Source organism: Rhinopithecus roxellana, chromosome 18 (genome assembly GCF_007565055.1).
Source record: "Rhinopithecus roxellana isolate Shanxi Qingling chromosome 18, ASM756505v1, whole genome shotgun sequence".
Lineage (NCBI taxonomy): Eukaryota > Metazoa > Chordata > Mammalia > Primates > Cercopithecidae > Rhinopithecus > Rhinopithecus roxellana.
This window is the reverse complement of record NC_044566.1, coordinates 3,840,228-3,863,327: the sequence shown is the minus strand read 5'-3', so window position 1 is coordinate 3,863,327 and position 23,100 is coordinate 3,840,228. Positions and strand designations below refer to the sequence as shown.

Here is a 23,100-nt window from a genome sequence, read left to right as displayed (position 1 = left end):
CAATTGCTTTGGATGATTTCATCATAAAATTTTTGTCTATGCCTATGTCCTGAATGGTATTGCCTAGGTTTTCTTCTAGGGTTTTTTATGGCTTTGGGTTTTACATTTAAATCTTTAATCCATCTTGAGTTAATTTTTGTATAAGGTGTAAAGAAAGGGTACAAGTTTCAGTTTTCTGCATATGGCTAGTCAGTTTTCCCAGCACCATTTGTTAAATAGGGAATTCTTTCCCTATTGCTTGCTTTGTAAGGTTTGTCGAAGATCAGGTGGTTGTAGATGTGTGGTCTTGTTTCTGAGGTCTCTGTTCTGTTCCATTGATCTATATGTCTGTTTTGGTACCACTATCATGCTATTTTGATTACTGCAGCCTTGTAGTATAGCTTGAAGTCAGGTAATGTGATGTCTCCAGCTTTGTTCTTTTTGCTTAGGATTGTCTTGGGTATGCAGGCTCTTTTTTGGTTCCATATGAACTTTAAAGTAGTTTTTTTCTAATTCTGTGAAGAATGTCAGTGGCAGTTTGATGGGAATAGCATTGAATCTATAAATTAGTTTGGTCAGTACAGCCATTTTCACAATATTGATTCTTCCTATCCATGAGAATGGAAAGTTTTTCCATTTGTCTTTGTCCTCTCTTATTTCCTTGAGCAGTGGTTTGCAGTTCTCCTTGAAGAGGTCCTTCACATCCCTTCTTAGCTGTATTCCTATGTATTTTATTCTCTTTTTAGCAATTGTGAATGGGAGTTCATTCATGATTTGGCTCTCTGCTTGTCTATTGTTGGTGTATAAGAGTGCTTGTGATTTTTGCACATTGATTTTGTATCCTGATACTTTGTTGAACTTGCTTATCAGTTTAATGAGTTTTTGGGCTGAGACAGTGGGGTTTTCTAAATATAGAATCATGTCATCTGCAAACAGACAATTTAACTTCCTGTCTTCCTATTTGAATATGCTTTATTTCTTTCTCTTGCTTGATTGCCCTGGCCAGAACTTCCAATACTGTGTTGAACAGGAGTGGTGACAGAGGGTATACTTGTCTTGTGCTGGTTTTCAATAGGGCTCTAAGAACTTGTTTTATGAATTTGGGTGCTCCTGTAGGGGGACCATGTATATTTAGTTAGTTCTTCTTGTTGAATTGATCCCTTCTTTATCTGTTTTGATCTTTGTTCATTTAAAGTCTGTTTTGTCAGAGACTAGAATTGCTGCCCTTGCTTTTTTTCTCCTTTGCATTTGCTTGGTAAATTTTCCTCTATCCCTTTATTTTGAGCCTATGTGTATCTTTGACTGTGAGATGGGTCCCTTGAATACAACACACAATGGGTCTTGACTCTTTATCCAGTTTACCAATCTGTGTTTTTTAATTGGAGAATTTAGCCCATTTATATTTAAGGTTAATATTGTTATGTGTGAATTTGATCCTTTCATTATGATGCTAGCTGGTTATTTTGCACACTACTTGATGCTGTTTCTTCATAGTATCATTGATCTTTATATTTTTGTGTGTTCTGGAGTGGCTGGTACCAGCATAGTGCTTCCCTACCATATCCCTACCATAGTGCTTCCTTCAGGAGCTCTTGCAAGGCAGGCCTAGTGGTGGCAAATTTCCTCAGCACTTGCCTGTCTGAAAAGGATTTTCTTTCTCCTTTGCTTATGAAGCTTAGTTTGGCCAGATATGAAATTCTGGGTTGAAAATTCTTTTCTTTAAGAATTCTGAATATTGGCCCCCACTCTCTTCTACTTGTGGGGTTTCTGCTGAAAGATCCACTGTTAGTCCAATGGGCTTCCCTTTGTAGGTGACCTGGTCTTTCTCTATGGCTGCCCTTAACATTTTTTCCTTCATTTCAAACTTGGAGAATCTGATGATTGTGTGTCATGGAGTATCTTAGTATCTTAGTGGGGTTATCTTAGTGAGTTTTCTGTATTTCCTGAATTTGAATGTTGGCCTGTCTTGCTAGGTTGGGGAAGTTCTCCTGGATAGTATCCTGAAGTGTGTTTTCTAACTTGGTTCCATTCTCCTCATCTCTTTCAGGTACTCCAGTCAGTCATAAGTTTAGTCTTTTTACATAGTCCCATATTTCTCAGAGGTTTTGTTTGTTCCTTTTTATTCTTTTTTCTCTAATCTTTTCTGCCTGCCTTATTTCAGCAATATAGTCTTCCATCTCTGATATTTTTTCTTTTTCTTGATTGATTTGGCTATTGATACTTGTGTATGTTCCATGAAGTTCTCAAGCTGAGTTTTTAGCTTCATCAGGTCATTTATGTTCCTCTCTAAACTGTTTATTCTAGTTAACGGCTCCTCCAACATTTTATCAAGGTTCTTAGCTTCTTTGCATTGGGTTAAAACATGCTTCTTTACCTCAGCAAAGTTTGTTATTACTCACCTTCTGAAGCCTACTTCTGTCAGCTTGTCCATCTCATCCTCCATCCAGTTCTGCACTCTTGTCGGAGACATGTTGCAATCATTTGGAGGAGAAGAGGCTCTCTGGCCTTTTGGGATTTCAGCATTTTTTTCATTGATTCTTTCTCATCTTCATGAGTTTGTCTAGTTTCAATCTTTGAGGCTGCTGACTCTTGGATGAGGTTTTTGTGGTGACTTTTTTGTTGATGCTGTTGTTGCTTTGTGTTTGTTTGTTTGTTTGTTTGTTTTTCTTTCAAGAGTCAGGACCCTTTTCTTTTCTGTAGGGATGTTGTGGTTTGCTGACAGTTCACTTCAGGTCCTATTCATCTGGTTCACTCATGCACCTGGAGATGTCACTTGAAGAGGCTGGAAAACAGCAAAGATGGGTGCCTGCTCCTTCCTCTGGAATCCCTGACCTCGAGGGGCACAGACCTGATGCCAGTAAGAATGCTCCGGTATAGAGCATGTCTGACAACCCCTGTTTGGGGCGGGGGGGGGGCGGTCTCACCAAGTTGTGTGGCACAGGAAGCAGTACTTGTTTAATGAGGCACTTTGGCTGTCCCTTGGTGGAGAGGGTGTGCTGTGCTGGGGGGAACTCACACGTCTGGGCTGTCCAAATTCCTCAGAGCTAGCAGAAGGAAAGACTAAGTCTGCTGGTTCACAGAGCCTACAGCCATCCCTCCCCCTAGGGAATCAGGCCCAGAGAGATCAGAGTTCTGTCCCAGAGCCCCTGGCTAGAGTTGGAGTTCCTGCAGGGAGGCCCTGCAGCTGCAGTGTTGACTGCTGCCCTTCCCCCAAGGAGCTCAGACAGCTTAGACAGCAGGCAACCACAGCAGTGTTGATGGCCGTCCCTCCCCCCACATTTTTATTTATTGTATAAGTAAAAGTATATACCATTTTTACTTATGATTTACAATACATTTTAAAAACTAAAAAATGAAAAAAATAATGTTTTTGTCGTGAGACATTCTTACTAATATAGTAAGTTTTCTTTTTACAACAGAGAAGAAAGGGAACCTGTCTTGGTCCGTTTTGTGTTAAGAGAATGCCACAGAGTAGATAATTTATAAAGAAAAGAAAATTATTTCTTAAGGTTGTGGAGGCTGCGATGTCCAAGATCAAGGTGCTGGCATCTTGTGAGAACCTTCTTGTTGTGTCATCCCATAGTGGAAGTTGCAAGGGCAAGAAGAGAGTGTTTGAGAGAGCATAAGAGGAGCCAAACTCACTTCCATAACAAATCCAGCCTCTCAATAAGTAACCCACTCACTCCATAAGACATTAGAGCCCTCAGATCTAATCACCTCTTATTAGGCCCCACTTCTCAACACTGTTGCATTGGGGATTAAGTTTCCAACACATGAGCTTTGGGGGATACATACAAACTACAGCAGAACTTATTTTAAAAGAAAATGTACCTGATTCTAAAAGTCGAATACATGGCCTTCTGGTAATTAAAGTGGGATGAAATTTTAGATACTAAGATGGAGGCTTACTAAAATGTATATAAGAATTTTATATGCAATTTTCCAATAAAACTTGGCATTTGTAATATATTTAGACTTGAATACTGTAATGATTTTACTCTCCAACTGCTCATATATTTATTGTTATTCTATTTTCAAAATAAGCTCTGCTAATAAAAGAACTACATCTTCACAGAATAAGGCAGGAAGGTAGCCTGTCATTCTAGGGACAAAGGATATATTTTATGTTAAAAAGCAAACTTCTCTGCCCCACGACTGACCAGAGTGCCCCTCACTAGGAAGGGGCCGGGGTCTGTCCCCGGGATTGGGTAGCACCTCCCAGACTCAGGTGGCCCAGGGGGCTCCCAGGCTTCAGTTTCTGAGATGGAGACAGGGAGGGGAGGGTGGTAGCCACAGGGCCCTGCTTCTGGGCCCACGGGAAACCGGACTGAGGACCCTGAGTGGCTCTGGCTGGCACCTCAGAGCAGAGCAGGGATTGGGGAGCGGGGGTGGCCTCAGAGCCAGAAGACCCCAGGACCGGAGCAAGCTCCTGCAGGAGGAAATTTGCAGGCCCGGGTGTGTGGCCCGTAGCGTTGGGGGTGGGGCCAGTGGTCACCATGGAGAAAGACTAGGTGCTTTAAAAGCAGGCCAGAGCCTGCACAGGAAAAGAGACGGGGCGGCGCTGGCCGGGCAGCCCTGCAAGCCTTCGGGCCGGCTTGGTCCTCCTCGCCGGGAGCCTGCGCTGCGGGTGCAGGGGGCTGGACTGAGGGCGGCCCCTATCTCCAGCAGGCGGGCTCTGCTGCCTCCCACGGTGGAAGCCAGAAGGAAGGACACCTGCACACCTGCCCCTGGGTCTACTGGAGACCGGCCTGGGGTCCTGCCAACCACCCGCACCTCCATCCCTGCGGCAGGGCCCCTGCAGACTCAGCCTCGTTTTCTGGATGAAGACGTGGCACCCCCTGGCCGGGCGCGCCCACCCCCTGAGAGGAGCTCTCCTTTATGCACAACCCCAGTGTGCAGTCCCCCAAGTCATCCACGTTTGGCTGATACTGGCTTTTGGGGCCCTGTCTCCCTAAGGGGCCTGACTGTGCATCCACAATGACGGGGAGTGGGTCCCACACAGCTCCTCAGAGGCCTCACCCCTTCCCAGCTCCCACCTTCCAGACCCGCAGGCACCCCCCAGGGCCGCACCTCCCGGAAGCCCTCCATAGTCCACAAATCTGACCTAAGTCTTGGTGACTCCTACACTCCAATGGAGTCGTAATCCCTAAAATCGGGGGGGGGGGGGAGGGGGGGGCCTTTGCTAGGTTGGTTTCTACGGAGGATTAATCCCTGGAACAACCCTCTGAATAGAATAAAATAAAAACAGGCTGCATGGTCAATAACCTTGGAACTTTTCTCTTGGAGATACACAATAAGCCATAATTTCTAGGGAAACTTCCAGTGGAGAAACCTGTTTCAAATTTCTGATTTTATGAATTTTAAAACTAAAACTAAATTGTTTTTATCCTAAGAATTTCTGGCCTTTGCCGTGGAATCATTTCTGCATGGCCAGGATTCCTGATGGCCCCTTAGTTTTAAAGGGAATCCACACCTAAAGGAGTCAGAGGCGGATTCAGATAACTGAAGCACCGCTCCTGAGGCCTGAGTGGTGGCACTGCCTTTGTTTTTACACCGAAAGTCGCACAAAATCTAATTTCTTGGTTTCTAATTATGATTAAATAATTCATATGCTGTACTACATTAAATCAAATCCTGTCAATCCCCACCCCCCTGGCAAATGAACTGTCACTTAATAGACTATTCAAAAAACAGCCAATGCTCTGAAAGATAATTGCTTTCAATTTTCTAAGTTTTCACGTATACAGCATAATAAAGACAAACTGATATGACCTGACTTTTTACAGACACAGTTCTCCCCAACATCTGGTCAATAGTATATAAATATTTACAAGGAGAAATTAGTCGAAGAAAAAAGAAAACTTCATTATCCAAATCGATTTCTTTCTAATGCTTATCAAAATTTTAAAAAGAAAATAATTTGTTAACTTTCCAGTCATTCCTGTTGCCACACTGCTTCAGCTGGTGGTGTCAAGAAATTTAAGTTTAAGGATGTTTTTGTTCCACAACACTCCTACTCCTGTTCTGTACTATTTTAGAAGTTATCTAGAATAGTAAATTAAATATGTAAGTGTAAACCTTGAAAGGAGAGAGAAAAGAATAGATAGATGTAAGATACAAAAATTTTCACACTTTACAACCTTGAATACCAAGATAATAAAATGCTCCGTATATTTTCTATGTATTTCAGTTTAATTTAATAATATTGCAAAAAAAGGTTTCTGAAGAGGATGCTAAATAATAGCAATGACATTATCACTTTATAAATATACCCTTGCCCTAATTTTTGCTAAACAAACTGTTATTTTAAAGTGACAAATATAAGTTAATAACATGGAGCACTTAAGATTCAGAAGCCTCAGCAAATGGTGGTATCTTTTAGCGATGAAGACTTTTAGAGACAAATGTGAACAGGGCAGCCAGCCTACTTGACTTAGTGATTTACAAATGCATTCGACTCCGACGTGAGAACCACGACGTGGCTTCTCCCGCACGCCGCTCCCCTGAAACATGGCGCACTGGTGGGCGGAAGGGCAGGACACCTGCCGCATGCAGGTCCTGGAGGACGTCGATGGGAATTTCGTGTCTAGCAGTGCAATGAACATCATCTGCAGCTCCCTGCGAGGACCGCAAGCTTCACGTGTGGGAGCTGCGCCGCCCCCTGGTACCCAGAGACACGCGGAGCCTGGGCTCCCTGGCTTTCTAATGCTCGTTAAAGTCTAGCCTGAAGCTAAGAAACCGAACACTCGAGTCAGAGCTGGTCTTCAGTAACACCAAAAACTGCTGCACGATACCCTGAAAAGAAGCAAAAGGAGTGAAATATTGTTACAGAAAAGAAAGACCCACAAATGTATTCCCTCCACCCTTAATCCCCTTTGAGTTGGGTTTGTCTTTCCAGATCAACAGGTCCTTAGTAAACACCCACTACGGCGGGTGTCCAGGGTGCGAGAGCTGCTGGGACCCTGGAGTGCACACGGCCAGTGCACCTGCATTAGGAACAGGCGCCCTTTTACAAGGACAAATTAGCGATGAATACCTTTTATTTGAAAGCAACTAACAAGTAGCTTTTTCACGTTGTTCTTAAGTTCCACAAGAATAAGCAAAGTAACAGATGTTAGAACATTCTATTCTTTTTATTTTGAATGCAGAACTCAGTGCCACACATTTCATCTTTCACATGACTCATGAAAGAGGATTTAGTCCTAGAGCCCTCACTGGAAGACAAATCGAGAACATTGGACAGGTCTACATTCCCAGCCATGACCTTAAGGTTCAACACTGTTGGGTGTGAGGCTGCAGCTGCCTTCCTGACATTCAGAAGTCTGTCTACTCAGGTCTCTCCTTAACAATTTTGTTAGCTGCAACTTAATGAAATATTTGAGAATCACTTTTCTAGAATCACCAATATTCACTAGCCTCACTCTTTGCATGACCTTTAACAGCAAATCCGTCTTCCCAAGTTGAGATCATTAACTCAGTGATTTTAGGAGTAACAGGGCCTTGTGCTCTGAATGAATCTATAAGGCTACCTGTTTCCTTCACATTTAACTCTAAAGTTGTATTAAAGCATCACTCAAAAGTAGGCTTTCATTTTCTTGGCCTCTTAATTAATTCTCTGTAATTATTTAACATTGCCTTTGTGGTATGAGTGGAAAAAGCACACAACATAAAATGAATGACTGGCACCATTGTGTTACTCTACACTTAAACTACCACCTGGAAATCTAGGACCACAACATGGGACCACAACAACCACCACCTTTAGCTACACTGCGTCATCCTACAGGACTTAAAATTACAAAAATGTCCGTCTTCCCCATGTGCATCCTAGAAAACAGCACAAGACATAAAATTCTATCAAATCTATCAAAATTTGTTTTGTCATATAACCAGTTAACACCCTCCATGTCTTTACAGCAGGCCAGCAGCTTATGGGGTGAGCTGCAGGGTGCCACAGACTTTGTCTTCCCCATTGTTTCCCCGAAGCAGCTTATGGGGTGAGCTGCAGGGTGCCACAGACTTTGTCTTCCCCATTGTTTCCCCAAACACAATTCAGAGCATTGCTGTCTTCTCTTGGCGCATGTAAATCTGAAAATTTTTATTCCAGTGCTGTCCCAAAAAAGACAACATTGAAGAGTCCATCTCCAGGATTAAGATCCATGTATTAGTCTGTTTTCACACAGCTATAAAGAACTACTGAGCCTGGGTAATTCATGAAGAAAAGAGGTTTAATTGACCCACAGTTCCACAGTCTTAACAAGAAGCATGACTGGGAGGCCTCAGGAAACTTACAATCATTGCAAAAGGTGAAGGGGAAGTAGTTAGTAAATATTATTTCATTCCACTTAATTGAAAGCATCTCTTTACATTGTGGCAGGAGAGAGGGACAGACAGTGAATGGGGATGTGCCACACACTTTTAACCATCAGATCTGGTGTGAACTCACTCACTATCATGAGAACAGCATGGGGGAAATTCGCCCCCATGATCGAATCACCTCCCTACCTTCCCCCAGCATTAGGAATTATAATTCAACATGAGATTTGAGTGGGGACACAGAGCCAAACCATATCAATCCATTAAGATAGAAACCACCAAAAGAGAGAGGCAGTGAATGAGAGGGAGAATGTTTGTCTTCATTATCATTTTCCTTTAGCCTAAAATGATTTAAGCGCCCGGGACACAGAGAATCTGACTCTGAGAAGTGCGAAGTGAGGATGTGGCAAAGAAAACCCTTTCATGCTTGGACAACAAGACCAGCATTTAGGAAATTGTGGCAGCAAAGAGTTTTCTCCAACTGTAACAAGGACAGACACTGATCGTGTCCAGACTTGGTTTTATGAGAACATGTGCTGTAAGAACAAATCTTCAATGAAAATACTGGCTCCTAGCTATAATCAAGCAAATATCTATACATGTCCATAGATGTACATTTGTACAGAATAGACTTTACTGAAATGTTCTTAGGAAACAGGACTTGAATAGCATTCCTTCAATAACATGTTTAAGCACCTTTCAGTGACAAGTTTCTGAGTTGAGTGCCAGAGGGAACACAAATTTACCTACCACAGAACTCTTCTCAGGGAGCTCACCGGAAGACATGGTAAATGAATGAATGAATGCAGTAAGATGAAGGAGGTGATGAATTATGTGTGTCAGCCTGAAATAAAAGAAATGATCAGAATCCAGTTTAAAAAGCTTATTCAGGTGAAAAGCTGGGAATGACCATCCGAAAGACAAAGACACCAGAGAAATGGGGTCAGCACTTAGAACTTAAAAGTTGTTTTGCTTTTATATATAGTGTCATTTGAAGAATCATGAGGTTCATAAATTTGGAAAGGAGAGCTTTATTTCTCATAAAGGGTTGCAGCCTGTAGGCTGGGCATCCTGTAGGCTGGGAAGCGTAGCCTCTTTCAGAAGCAGGAAGCAGGCACTTCAAGGGAGGGAAGGATAATACAGGATCTTATGTTGAACAGATTGACTAGGTATACATATTCTACAGGTTATAAGAGGAGCTCTGAATATTTACAAAGGGGAGGCATAGGCATGTGTAGTAGAGTAACATATAAGTAACATGTGTCCCACGTTCACTTTGGGGTAGAGACTTATCATTTAAATGTATTATTATAATTAGATCCTATACATCAAAAGGTAAAGCAGATGACCTGAAGGCCCTCATTGTGCAACCTCTTTAAACTGATCAGAACCACTCCATGGTTGGTGGTCTCTTATCAGGAAGGAATGTTGATCAGTTCTCTCCACCAGACTGGGGTAGTGTCAGGTGGTTGGTTGAAATCAGCAGTCAAGTAAGTCTTTCAAGAGGGCTGGTTTTTGTTTAAACCTTAGGAAAAGAAAGTCCAATGGCAGTTAGCAAAGGAGGGTCCATCATGAGGCCCATCTGACCTCCTATACTGTCATGGCTGAGAGCTGCTTTTTTTTAAGATTTCTCCAGGGTCCTCTTGGCTAAGAGGGGGTCTGTTTAGTCACATGGGAGGCTTAGGACTTTAGTTTTTATTTCTCATTAGGCAGAAAACAAAGAAGTTTAGTAGGATTATAACATTGTCTATGCAAGGCTGGTGTATTGGTTGCAAAAATTTAATCAGTACAGTTTGCTTTTTTCTCCATGTGACACATTTTCTTTTCTTTACAGCTAGTTTTTGTTTCCAATTTAAAAATTTATATTTAACATTTTATTTTAAGCAATGTGATAGCCAAAGTCTTTGTATGAGAAAGGTAAGAAAGATGTTAATCTATAACAAAGATCTGTAGTGAAGAGGGAAGGGGTCTTTCTTGTCACTCTTTAGTCATTTGCAGCATTTTACAAAACACTGTAGGTAAGGAAGAAGGCTAATCTATAATCAGAGAAATAAAGATTACAGCTGCCTACATTACAGCTGCCTGTTTGCATGACTCAGATCCCATAATCACATTTCCTTAAGGCTCAAAATATTTCAAAGTTTCAGTAGCTTAGATTTTGAATGACTTATTTTCACACGTGAAGCTGAAGTCTTACAGAAATTCGGAGAAGGAAGCTATGATATTATGAAATATATATATTTGGTCTTTGCCAGTTTTCCTGGCATACAACTCCTAGAATCCTTGGAAACTTCAGAGTGCTGTCTTTTTGTTTGCTGATGTTTACTGATAGCTTCAGGGTGTGGTTGGCCACCAGAAAGACAAAGGCATAATTACAGGGCTAGGACTTGCAGTCCTACCTCGTCATCTCCAGGGAGGGGAAGAAGCTGGAGGTTATGTTGATCATCAGTGGCCAATAGTTTAATCAATCATGCCTACATAATGAAGCTGCCATAAAATCCCAAGAGGACAGGGTTCAGAGAGTTTCTAGATGGCTGAGCCTGGGGAGAGTCCTGGAGTGTGATGCCCACGGAGGGCGTGGAAGCTCTGTGTCCTCCCCGATTCCTCACTCTGCATCTCATTATCTGTATCCTTGATGGATGTATCCTTGTAATATCCTGTACAATAAACTAGTAAACACAAGGTGGTGTTTTCCTGAGTTCTGTGTGCCACTCCAACAAACTGAACCCAAAGAGAGTTCTGGGATCCCCAATTTACAGCCAGTCAGTCAGAAGTTTCAGAGCCTGGACTTGCCACTGGTGTCTGAGGTGGGCCGTCTTGGGGACTGAGCCTCAACCTGTGAGATCTAAGGTTACCTCCAAGCAGATAGTGTTAGAACTGAATTAGAGGGCACCCAGCTGGTGTCCACTACTTACTATGTGAGGAAACCAACCCTGCCACATTAGGTCACATCCGTCAACGGAGATACCAAGAAGTCCCTGAGACTGGCAGGAGCCCAGTGCAAGAAAGTCCCTAAGGAACAGCTCTGGACAGAGACAGCCAAGAGGGAGATGCCTCCCTTCCAGTGGATCCAACGGGCATTCGCCAACTTCCAGGCAGGAGGAACTGGAGGTCCAGGTGAATTCAGGTTTCAGGTCACCACAAAAAGTGCAGCTCGCGCACCAGCACTGTGCCCAATTCATGCATCTCTTGTGTTTGCAAAAGCCCAGGTCAAAGAAGAGCCCTGGGTCCTGTTCCCACTTGGGCTTCCCTTAACCAGGGCCCATGGACAGAGAGTGCAGCAGGGAGCAGGATGGTGGGGTTGGGAGGGGGTCTGTGAACTTGAGATAAAAAATAATCTCATGTTTATTTTTGGTAAGTTTTATTTGAAATTTAGCTCTTCCTTTAATTATAAATGCAACTAACAAACTATGGTACCCATATCTGTCACCAACAGAAACCACATATTTCGCATGTTAAGCTGTTGCAGGTGTTTTGAAATAGCCACTAATCCTTATTTAATGTGTTAATAAAATAAGCCCACATATTACCACAGCACTGATTTGGTATTAAGTTTGGAAACACTAGATAGAGCACAGTTAAGTGGAGTTCTTTCCAAGGGAATTTCGTGGAGCCTGCACTACTGCGCAGAGGAGTGTGAGTGTGGAGGGGAGGTGAGTGTGTGGAGGTGGAGTGGAAGGAGGTGGCACTCTGAACTCAGCTCCCTCTCACCACCTCAATTTTAGAACAAACTTTGCAGGTCCCCACCTGACCCTGGGGGTGCTGCAGAGAATCAGAGGTTGGGTAGGCTGTGGTCCTCAAGTTTCACTGCACGGCAAACATACCATGGGGCTCTGAGAATCCTCATGCCTACATCAGTCCACATTAAAACTCCTGCAAGGCCCCCAAGGGCATCCAAACAGACATGCAGTGGGAGAGCCGCAGGGCTCTACTTCAACATAGTGACTCCATGGTGAACAGGAGCACTTAAATCTAACAGAGAGAGAGAAGCAAGACTCAGAAAAGGATCCTGGAAGTCGAATCTCATGGTCAGACTAATGACTTGGTCTAAGAGGCCCTCCTGACCTGCAGAAACTTCATGTTTTATTTTTCAGTAAAGGAAGTAGCATTTCTTTAGATAGATGTTCAATAAAATTGTCTTAGTCCATTCCTGCTGCTATAACGGAATGCCACAGACTGGGTAATTTAGAAAGAACAGAAATTTATTTTGAACAGTTCTGGAGGCTGGGAAGTTCAAGATCAAGGTTTTGGAGACTCAGTGTCTAGTGAGGACTGCTCTCTGCTTCCAACATGTTTTCCTGTTGCTGCATCCTCACCTGGCAGAAGAGGTAGAAGCAGCAAACAGCTCCCTCACACATCTTTTGTAAGATCACTAATTCTATTCTTAAGAGCGTCATGCTCATGACTTAATCACCTCCTAAAGACCCCACGTCTTAATACTACCTGATGTGTTTTGGCTGTGTCCCTACCCAAATCTTGTCTTGAATTTTAGCTCCCACAATCCCCACATGTCATGGGAGGGACCCAGGGGGAGATAATTCAGTCATGGGGGTGAGTTTTTCCCATGCTATCCTCGTGATAGTGAATAAGTCTCATGAGATCTGATGGTTTATAAAGGGCAGTTCCCCTCCACATGCTCACTTGCCTGCCGCCATGTAAGATGTGCCTTTGCTCCTCCTTCACATTCCACAATGATTGTGAGGCCTCCCCAGCTATGTGGAACTGTGAGTCCATTAAACTTCGTTTTCTTTATAAATTACCCAGTCTTGGGTATTTCCTTATAGCAGTATGAAAATGAGTTAATACACTACCCCACTGGAAATTAAGTTCCAACACATGAATTTTGGGGAGACAGATTCAGACCTAATGTTTCTGTCAAGTGAATGGTTACCAACCGCACAAATTGCTATTTAAAATGGATTGTACACTTGAGGAAATAAGATATTTCAATCCAAGATACCACCCACATTAGCCATATTGAGGAACAACTAACCTACATAGGAACTGAAAAGATGAAATTCTCAAGTTTTAATTATGTAAAGATCAAACACACAATTGTCTTTAACTACTAACTTCCTACGGTAAATACAGTATTTTGAGTAAATTGATGAAAAAATTTACTAAAATTAATCAAGACTAAATAAAAGCTTAGAAATGTAGAGCCTATCAGAAACTCGAAGAGCAGAAAATTGCAAATAAATAAGAGAAAGGCTATAGACATTTTAGGCACAGAAGATACTCAAATTTTATCCAGTGTTCTTTTTAGATTAATGTTACAATGGACAACATACTGAACACTTCCTATTTGTCTGACTCAATCTTCACACATACACAAAATCCTATGAGATAAGCACTACCATATGCACATCTGGAAGATGCGGAAGGGAAGGCCCAGGGAGGTGAAGGTATTCGTCCAGGATTCAGGAACTAAAGCCAAGAGTCAGACTCAAATCATCTGACTTCAGAACCTAAGCTCTAAACAGCTGCCTCACAGAGATAAAGCAGTCAGATGAGTTATAACAAGTTAAACTGGTAGGTGGTATAAACCCACTGGCATTGCAATACTAAACATAGCAGGCCCATGGCAAAGAACACAATATGCTTTATGTCAAGAAAGATTAATTTTAACTCTATCAATCATGATGCATTTTTGAAAAATCCCACAAGTGAAACTAGTGAGGCAAACATAGCAGTTGAAGTCAAAGGTGTCACCTGAGCAAAAGACATTCCCAGATAAAATGATGAGGGATCTTGAAGTTTCCAAAGCTCTACCTAAACTCAGATCCTAAGTGTCAGGTTCAGTAATTGTAGAACCTTGAGAGAGAGAGGACAGGAGAAGAGAGGAGAGGAGAGAGAGAGAGAATGCTAATGTAGGAATATTTCGGGAATGTAAGTGAAGAGTATTTAGAAAATCTTTGTACAATTTTTGATACCTTTGTGAAATTCTGAAATTATCCAAATAAGCATTGGAACTAATAAAGTTATGACTTTACAGATGAAGCAAAATTAAGATACTTAAATGAGAATTTGAAGTGCTTATCTTAATATTATATTGAATAGATATGAACATTTATATAGTGGTTTATTGTTAAATCACTGAAAACTGAAAGTCTGTCTTACGTTTTCACATGTGTTAAACAATGTGTTATAAGAGTTCAAATAATCAAAATGAGAGTGTGCACAATACCAACACATGACCCAGACATCACTGAAGAAGAAGGCTACCTGGGTGTGCTGTTTTCAGGACAAGGGGAAGAGTGCACATAGCTGGGTTAAGGTGATCAGTAAAGCAGAGCACACTGCCCAGCATGCAGAAAAGAATGTGGGACTGGGCATGATGGAGGGGAAGGGGATGGGAACAGACCTATGGAGATCACACCTCGCAAGTCTAGGATGAGACTAGAAGCATTTGGACATCAATCAAGATTTTGACATCAATGCTCAGCCAATAATAGTAGCCTCTGAGCTCTCACGGCGTACTCCTCAGAGGAGCATGCAAGGTTGTTTCATTCCCCAGTTGCTCCACAAAAGTGAGTAAAGTTCTATTTCCCGATTCAGAGTTGCAGCTCATGTGTCCTGTGGCAAACAACAAGGGAAATTGTCATACAGAGGTGTATGCTACACAAACACAGATACAGTGTGCATTGTAGGGTCGGAAAACATTTTCTCCACCCTCTTTTGTTCAGTGGCTGGAACCTGTGAACAAAACTGACAAAAGTCAGATTACCAGGAGAAAAGGCATAGAAATAGTATTAATATTTTGAATTTTGTGTGCACAAGGGCTTCACAAAAAAAGAAGTAAAGGCCGGGCGCGGTGGCTCAAGCCTGTAATCCCAGCACTTTGGGAGGCCGAGGCGGGTGGATCACGAGGTCAGGAGATCGAGACCATCCTGGCTAACACGGTGAAACCCCGTCTCTACTAAAAATACAAAAAATTAGCCGGGCGAGGTGGCGGGCGCCTGTGGTCCCAGCTACTCGGAGGCTGAGGCAGGAGAATGGCGTAAACCCGGGAGGCGGAGCTTGCAGTGAGCTGAGATCCGGCCACTGCATTCCAGCCTGGGTGACAGAGCAAGACTCCGTCTCAAAAAAAAAAAAAAAAAAAGAAGAAGAAGTAAAAAATTATAAAAAGAAGCAGTTAGACATAAGAGATTACATACCATTTTAACAAAAGGCAATGCGTTTCAAATAGACTAGACAAAGGAGAGGGGTTTTAGGCTTCTAGGGGTGATAACTTGTGGGGAAGTGACTAGCAAATATATCAGGGAACTAATGAAAGTAAGGGTTATTTTAGTAAGGTCTTTTTTTACTGACTCATCTTGGTGCTGGCTCTCCATCTGTGGTGATAAGGGTAGCTCTCTTCATCCTGGTTCAGGAGAGGGAAAAATTCATCTCATTTTCACAAAGATAAGTTTATGCATTGCTTTTAGGCACAAAAGAAAGGGTAGAGAATTTTTCCTACAGCTGTTGATTCTCAGTTGCCCTTAGCTCAAAACAATCCTTATGCCAAAGAGGGTTTTTTTTGGAGAGGCATGTTCTGGACCCTTCAACACCTTTCCCCTCATGCCTGAAACTCCAGGTTCTTTATCCCTAAATGACTGCATTGGCCTGTTTTTGGCATGAGTTTGATTTCGGGATAAAATTAGTTCTTTGCTCCTCACTAAAGTGAAATTGTATGGGTCTTCCTCCCCATTTGCTTAATAGTTTCTTCACCACAAAGCTTCAGTTCAATGACCATGTCAGCCATCTCCAAGAGCTGAAATTAGATGTACCTGGTAAAAATCAATAGAAAGACAATCAAAAGTAAAAGGCCAGTGTCACAGTCTGTTTTTGCTGCTATAATAGAACACTATACACTAGGTAATTTATACAGAAGAGAGATTTGTTTCTCTCAAGGTCCTGCAGGCTGGAAGGTCCAAGACTGTGGGGCCACAGGTGGTGAGGGTCTTCTTGCTACATCCTAACACGGCAGAAGGCATCACATGGCGAGGCAGGGTGCAAGACAGAGAGAGAAAGGGGCTGAATTCTCACGATAACAAACTTACTCCTTTGATAATGGCATTAACTTATTCATGAAGGCAGAGCCTAATTAACTCTTAGAGGTCCCATCTCTTAATACCATCATAATGACAATTAAACTGTAACATGAGTTTTGGAGAGGACATTCAAACCATAGCAACCAGATTATTTTTACAGACTTCTTTGTGTAAGACAAGTTGGCATTGAACTCCTGGACTACCTGGAGACTCCAGAACAGCCTGCATTTCAGTCTCAGGTACACAAAGGCAATGAAGCAAATTTTATAAGCAGAGATTAATGATGAGACCTATTAAAATGGAGTCATTTGGTCTATTCACTCCAAGAGCTACTGGATTTTCAAAAATAGAAAATTCCAAATTGGTTGTTAAACGTTCAATTTCAAATTGAAAAAAAATCTGCATTTGCAATTATGTCTCAGTTACCTCTCATTGCCTCCAGTTACCATATTAATTCATTTCAATGTGATTTTAATGCATTGCTTTCTCAGTTAGCCAGTAAGATGTGTAAGGAAGAATTGGGTAACATAAGTAATGTTTCTCGAAAGATATTAGATGTTTTGTATCTAGCTCTGATGATTGTTCTCTTAGTACTTAATTCTCTTGAAGCTGTTCTTTTTTTCTTTTTAAATTTTAAGCTGCATCACAATATGTTTTGTGTATTATATTCGGTTTTGTCAAAACTATTTGTTAACATTTTTATTGAATTTCTTTTTTTTATTTAACAAGAAGAGGTCAATACAAAACAAAGCTCAGAAAAATCAAATTGAGTTCAGTTAACACACCAGTATTGATTTGTCTGGGTAAGTCATGGCTTTCTTAAAGAGTTCTGCAACGTCATGTAACTTGTTTTAAAACTGAGTGTATGAGTTCATTTTCACACTGCTGATAAAGACATACCAGAGACTTGGTAATTTATACAGAAAAAGAGGTTTAATGAACTCACAGTTCCACGTGGCTGGGGAGGCCTCACAATCATGGTGGAAGGCAAAGAGGAGCAAGTCCTGTCTTACATGGCTGGTGACAGGTGAAGAGAGAGAGCTCATGCAGTGAAACTCCCCCTCATAAAACCATCAGATCTCATGAGACTTATTCACTACCACAAGAGCAGCATGGGAAAGACCTGCCCCCATAATTCAATTACCTCCCACTGAGTCCCTCCCACAATACATGGGAATTCAATATGAGATTTTGGTGGGGACACAGCCAAACCGTATCACTGAGCTTCTAAACTTATTAACTGTTGAGAATAAAAGGGAGATGTCAAAGGCTTTTATTTTATTGCATATAGAAATTTAAAATTAATCTGATTTCCTGTAACAGCAACATAGTAACCTGATCTCAGAAAACATATTCTATGAGAAGACAAGGAAAATGAATGAACAAAGGAATGAAGTATGTATGAATGTAGGAATGTTTAGTATATGAATGTATGAATGTTTAGATGGACACAGAAAGCTTTTAGGAGATTTTCTTACTCAGGCAAATCTTCCACTGTTGCTTCCCCAGAATGGAGAGCATTCCCAATTTTGCCCTCTTCACTTTTGTCGTCAACACTTAGAATTACTAGTAGAGAGATCTCTGACCACTGAGGTCAAGGTTGATGAGTCCAAGAAGATGTCATGCACTGAAGTGGCCTTGGTCTGGTCAACAGCAGGTCTTCCTAGACAGCATTTGTGGATTCTCCCTGGGCAGGAACGATCATTGGCCACAACCCTACTGTGGCCCTCCATGATGGATCTAGGTCCTTCTGTCTTTTAAAACAGCAGCATAATGTCTCTACGATTAATCTGAAAAGCACTAGAACTTTGTGATTCTGACACAGTTAATCACTCCCAGTATGTGTATTCAATATTTTCTAAAGATAAAACTTAAAAAAGACAATTATACAGATTACAGAGACCAGAGTAAGAGAAGCTTGGAGAAAAAAGAGAAACTTAGAGTGCCAACAACAATGTAACATAAACAGACCAGCAAATAATAATGCAATTTCCCAGCTAATAGGATTGCTTAACAGCTGAATACATTCCACACGCCTGATTAAACAGTAACAACATACACTTATAAAGAAAGATTGTAAGTTGTAATATGTCTTTTCAAGAAGCAGCATATTAACCACTGTTTATACTTCTCTAATTACATTCGTTTAAGTTCTTCATTTAGAAAACAGTTTACATTATAATAGCGTCACTTCTGTTTTTAAAACAATTGGTCACATTTATAGTGCCAAATTAAGGATTTACAGGATATTTTTGTAAGAAAAAACAAGTGCATATGTGCTTTGAAAATGATGTTTAACTGAGGAATCTGGTTACATAAAGATGAACAGTCTAATGATCTCATCTCTTCCCAGTGGTTTAAAACCCTCTAATTTTTCTTATCACATTTTTCGGGAGCAGAGATTTGTTCTATGAACTTAGAAATTCAAAAATATGTGACATTATTACAGAACCTTCTTTGTTCCACCCTCTTTCCCCAACTCCATTTCTTTAGGCCATAGAAAATGAGGCAGCCTACATAACCCAGTCCTCAAACTTGCTTAGAATAGGGTATGGGAATGTGAAGAAAAAACAAATATGACTTAAAGAAGACTGGAAGGGGATCAAATAGTCATTCACTGTTTATCATAATAACATCTGAGAGACCTGCCCAAATACAAGCAAGGTGAAAAGAAATACACGGAATAGCACAAACTTATTAAAACAATAGCAATCAAAGAAAAAGAATACCAGGCAAAAGGCCAACCAAAACAACAACATAGAGGAAACACAATACAAAAGACAGAGGAAAGTCCTCTCAACTCTTCATGGGATGGAAAAACTGACATATTACAAAAAGCCCAAAGATGAACAAAACACAATATATTGATCAATTTTTCTGTTAACCTAAAACTACTCCAAAAAATAAAATATTATTTTTAAGAAATTCTGAGGAAAAGACAGCCTGAGTCAAGTGTATCATTCCCAATCATTTAGTTGTTAGAATATAAACAGACCTGAAGTCATAGATTATAATATCCTTGAGCTCATTTTAAGGGAAATAAAAATGTAATAATAAAACATAAAACCTAGCTAACTGAAATTGAATCAAACAAGAATTTCGAGGTGAGAAATAATGTTTAAAGTGGGAAAGTCTTTTCATACCCCCATATCAGCAATTAAAAAATAGAGTCAAAGATCCCTGATGGTCAAGCCATCCTTAGGGTCCTGACCTGGTCTCAGGAGGCACTGTTGTAAGTTCAGGACCACTTCTTTGTCTCTCTCTACCACGGAGCTAAGATTTGAGGGCTGTTCACCCAGGACCCCACTGCTGGCCCAGTTGAAACCAGGTGCCCCACTGTGAGCCCTGGACATAGGAGTCAGTCCAGGGGTGTGATAGGATCCAGGGGAGCCAACCAAAGTGACTCCTTTGGGGTTTTGTCATTTGCTGATGGAGAAAGCTCTAGAAACTCTAGGAGATTGAGCTGGGAGGATGATAACATGGAAATGCAGCCACGTTCTCCACTTGTGATGAAAGTCTCACTGCCAGGGAGAGATTGGGGCTGATGCTGAGAAAGAAGGTTTGGGGGAAAGGAGGCTGAAACCTGGGTCATCTGTCTCCTGTTCTTCACCACCCTGGCACTCTGAGGGTGGGAGAGAGTGGGAGGGGACATGGGGCCATAGGCCTCTGTTCTTCAAGGCTCTGTTCCTCAAGGGGCCTTTAAGAGGTGATTAAACCCTCTGGATCTGTTGGTTCTGGCACTTGCTCTGTAACTCAATGACCTCTCCAGCATCCTTCCAATACGCCTCTTTCCATGGGAGCAGATTTTGTTGCCTTTTGGCCACCGGCACTTAGAGTTCTAATTAGTATCTACTCCTTCAGTCCTCAGGGACCTCAGGATGGAGGAAGTCACCATAAAAAGCAATGGGAGAGAGGGTGTCTGTTACCTTAAGACCGCTACCAAACTCCTCCCTCCTTCCCAGTCATAGATTGGATAGAAACTCTGCTCACCCCAGGCAAGATGCCAGCAGCTCCCTTCCTGGTCATAATGTCACAGGCCCTGACATTCCACACTGTCCTGGAGACCAAGGCTGGGAAGCTGAAGACTTCTATAAGGTCCTTCTCCCTCAGCTGGAGGGAGCATGGCAGTAAGCCAAGAAGACAGGACCCTCTGCTTTGTCCTCCTGCTGTGCTGCTGGCAAGAAGCAAAGACCTGACCAATAAGAATGAATTCAGATAGAGTCCCAAGTAGATGGTTGGGCAAACAAAACCATGGGTCTGAATCAGGCAGATGATAGTCTCTTCTCCCATGAGTCCTTCTCTGCTGTGGTTTGAATGTGTCCCCTCAAAAATTCAGATATTGAAACTGATAGTGATAGTATTAAGAGGTAGGAGTTTTAAGAGGTGATTGGTCAAAAGGGTGCTCCCTCATGAATGGGATTAAGGCCCTTATGAAAGAGGCTTTGTGCAGCATTTGGCTCTCTTGCCTTTCACCATGTGAAGACACAGGGTTCCTCCCTTCCAGAGGACTCATCAAGAAGGCACGATCGTGGAAGCTTAGAGAAGCCTTTGCAAGACACCAAACAAGCCAGTGGCTTGATCTTGGACTTTCCAACCTCCAGAACTATATGAAATAAATTTATATCATTTTTAAATTACCCAGTCTCGGGTATTTTGTTATAGCAGAACAAACAGACTAAGACACCATCCTTCCCTATCTCCCTGAATTTTTTACCATTGGACATTTATTCCTTGGGCAATGGAGGAATTTAAGAAGTTTTTCTGTTTTTGAAGCCCTTTATAATTTCAGAACTCCATGTGTACATTATATATTTTAATTTTTTGTTAGTTTATGGAAATGTTCTAACTTGCAGGAAGTCAAGGAAGAATACCATGAACACCCACATATTCATCCTTCAGTTTCAATAATTGTGCATGTTTTTCCGTCTTGCTTTTTCTACACACACACACACACACACACACACACTTTTGTTGTTATCAGGAATATTTTAGCACTGTCCCAGGTGTCTTATCACTTCATGTAAAATATTTTCTTGCTAACAGATTAAAGCACTGTTTTTATGTATCCACAATGACATAATCACACTAACAAAATTAACAAAACTCCTTATAGCAGCTAACACTCAGTCCATATTTTAATTTCTCCCCCATCTCTGTCCCTTAGACATACAAAGTCCCTATACAACCGTAAACTCTGAGAACTGTGTCACACATGGCCTGGGGCCCCCAATGGATCCCCTGATGTAGTTGGGGTAAGAATTCCCTCATAAGGGGTTTATTCAACATTTCTCTCTGGTCTGGCAGTACCCATTTTCCTTCTGAATTCTTTTTAGCACCTATTTTTATTAGTTTTTCTTTTTCAGTGAAAGAGAAAATTGAGATTATGGTAAGAGGAGGGAGGCAGGGAGTTAAGCTAGTAAAGGTCAAGACCTCATTCACAAGGAGCTGATCACTTAAGTATTGAATAATCTTCAGTTGCCAGAAAAAATAGCTATTGTCCATGTTCCCGGACACCAGAAAAGCCTTTCTTTTGAAAGTCGAGGAAATAACCTAGCAGATCAGATAGCCAAGCAGGCTGTTGTGTTTTTAAGGGAAAAAGGAGGGCAGGTCCTTGCCTCCAACAAAGGGCATAGCCTAGTTCTTCTTGAGACACTGAACTTTTATCATTAACATATCAGATTAGAAGCTGACACATTACATCCTCATTCAAACCAAACTTTGGCCAGAAGATTGAGGGTTTGAGGATGGGTCCCTGAGTCCAAATAAAACAGCAATATTTTATCATTTGTTGCTTTTTCCTATGTTTAGTCCTTTCATTATCCTTTCAGTATTTTAGCATGAGACCTAGGGGGCTATCTGGGGGGATATCTTTGTTACCATCTTTATCCCTCTTGCTCCCTGTCTTGCTTGGGGTGTTTCCCCCAAGCATCCTGATGGTTTTGGGGTAAAGTTCAAGGTTCAATTTCCCTTACTGGAAATTTCTCACCTTTTGGGGTGAAGCTCAATTTTCCCCACTGGAAATTTCTTGCCTTTTGGGGTGAGGTTCAATTTCCCCCACCAGAAATTACTTGCCTTTTCTACTACTGGAGATTTATGTGAGGTTCAATCCCCTCCCACAATGGGGATGTCTCTCCTCTTTTTAACCTCTAAGCCACCCCAACCAAGGAGTACTTCACCACCCTCTCATGGCTTTCTTACCTTGGTCCCGACCACCAAGGAAATACTTTACCGGCTCCCTTGATATCTTTCCCTTGGTCCATGCACAGACTTGCATGGCTGTTATGGAGGATCCTTTAAGCTAGGTTGCTGGCCAGTTTCTTTCCATGTTGCTGAGAGCTCGGGTTATTGTTCACACTGGGTGGGTCTTGATTTCTCACCCCTGAGGCCACCACAGTGGGGCAGGGTGCACGTCCTCACAAGAGAGAACCAGAGACCGCCCTCAGAGAGGAATGTAATCCCGGACGAGCCCCCAAATTGTTATAAGTAAAGTTTTGGTGCCACAAAAGAAATAGCACTTGAATATAAAATTTTCTTTTTAATTCTCAGCAAGGCAACAGTGCACCCTTACAGATGGAGTAATGGTGAGTACACATCTGGACAAGGGAGGGAAAGGGGTTCTTATGCCTTATGCACATGGTCCCTACTGCTTTGTTGCTCCCCGACTGGCTAGGGTTAGACCGCATAAACTAAACTAATTCCGATTGAGTATTTAAAGAGAGTGACAGGGTGAGTGATTTGGTGGTAAAATGGTTATGAAATGAGTCAAGGTGGA

The 23,100-nt window shown here is 41.8% G+C and overlaps 1 long non-coding RNA gene across 1 annotated transcript; it reads right to left on the bottom strand.

The window, feature by feature from the left end:
- Nucleotides 1–6,150: 6,150 nt before the first annotated feature.
- On the bottom strand, nt 6,151–22,618 carry LOC104679234. Its single transcript, XR_750297.2, has 2 exons — nt 22,527–22,618; nt 6,151–6,774 (listed from the first exon to the last, which is right to left on the bottom strand). It is a non-coding gene; the product is annotated as an uncharacterized LOC104679234 (long non-coding RNA).
- Between the last annotated feature and the right edge of the window lie 482 nt (nt 22,619–23,100).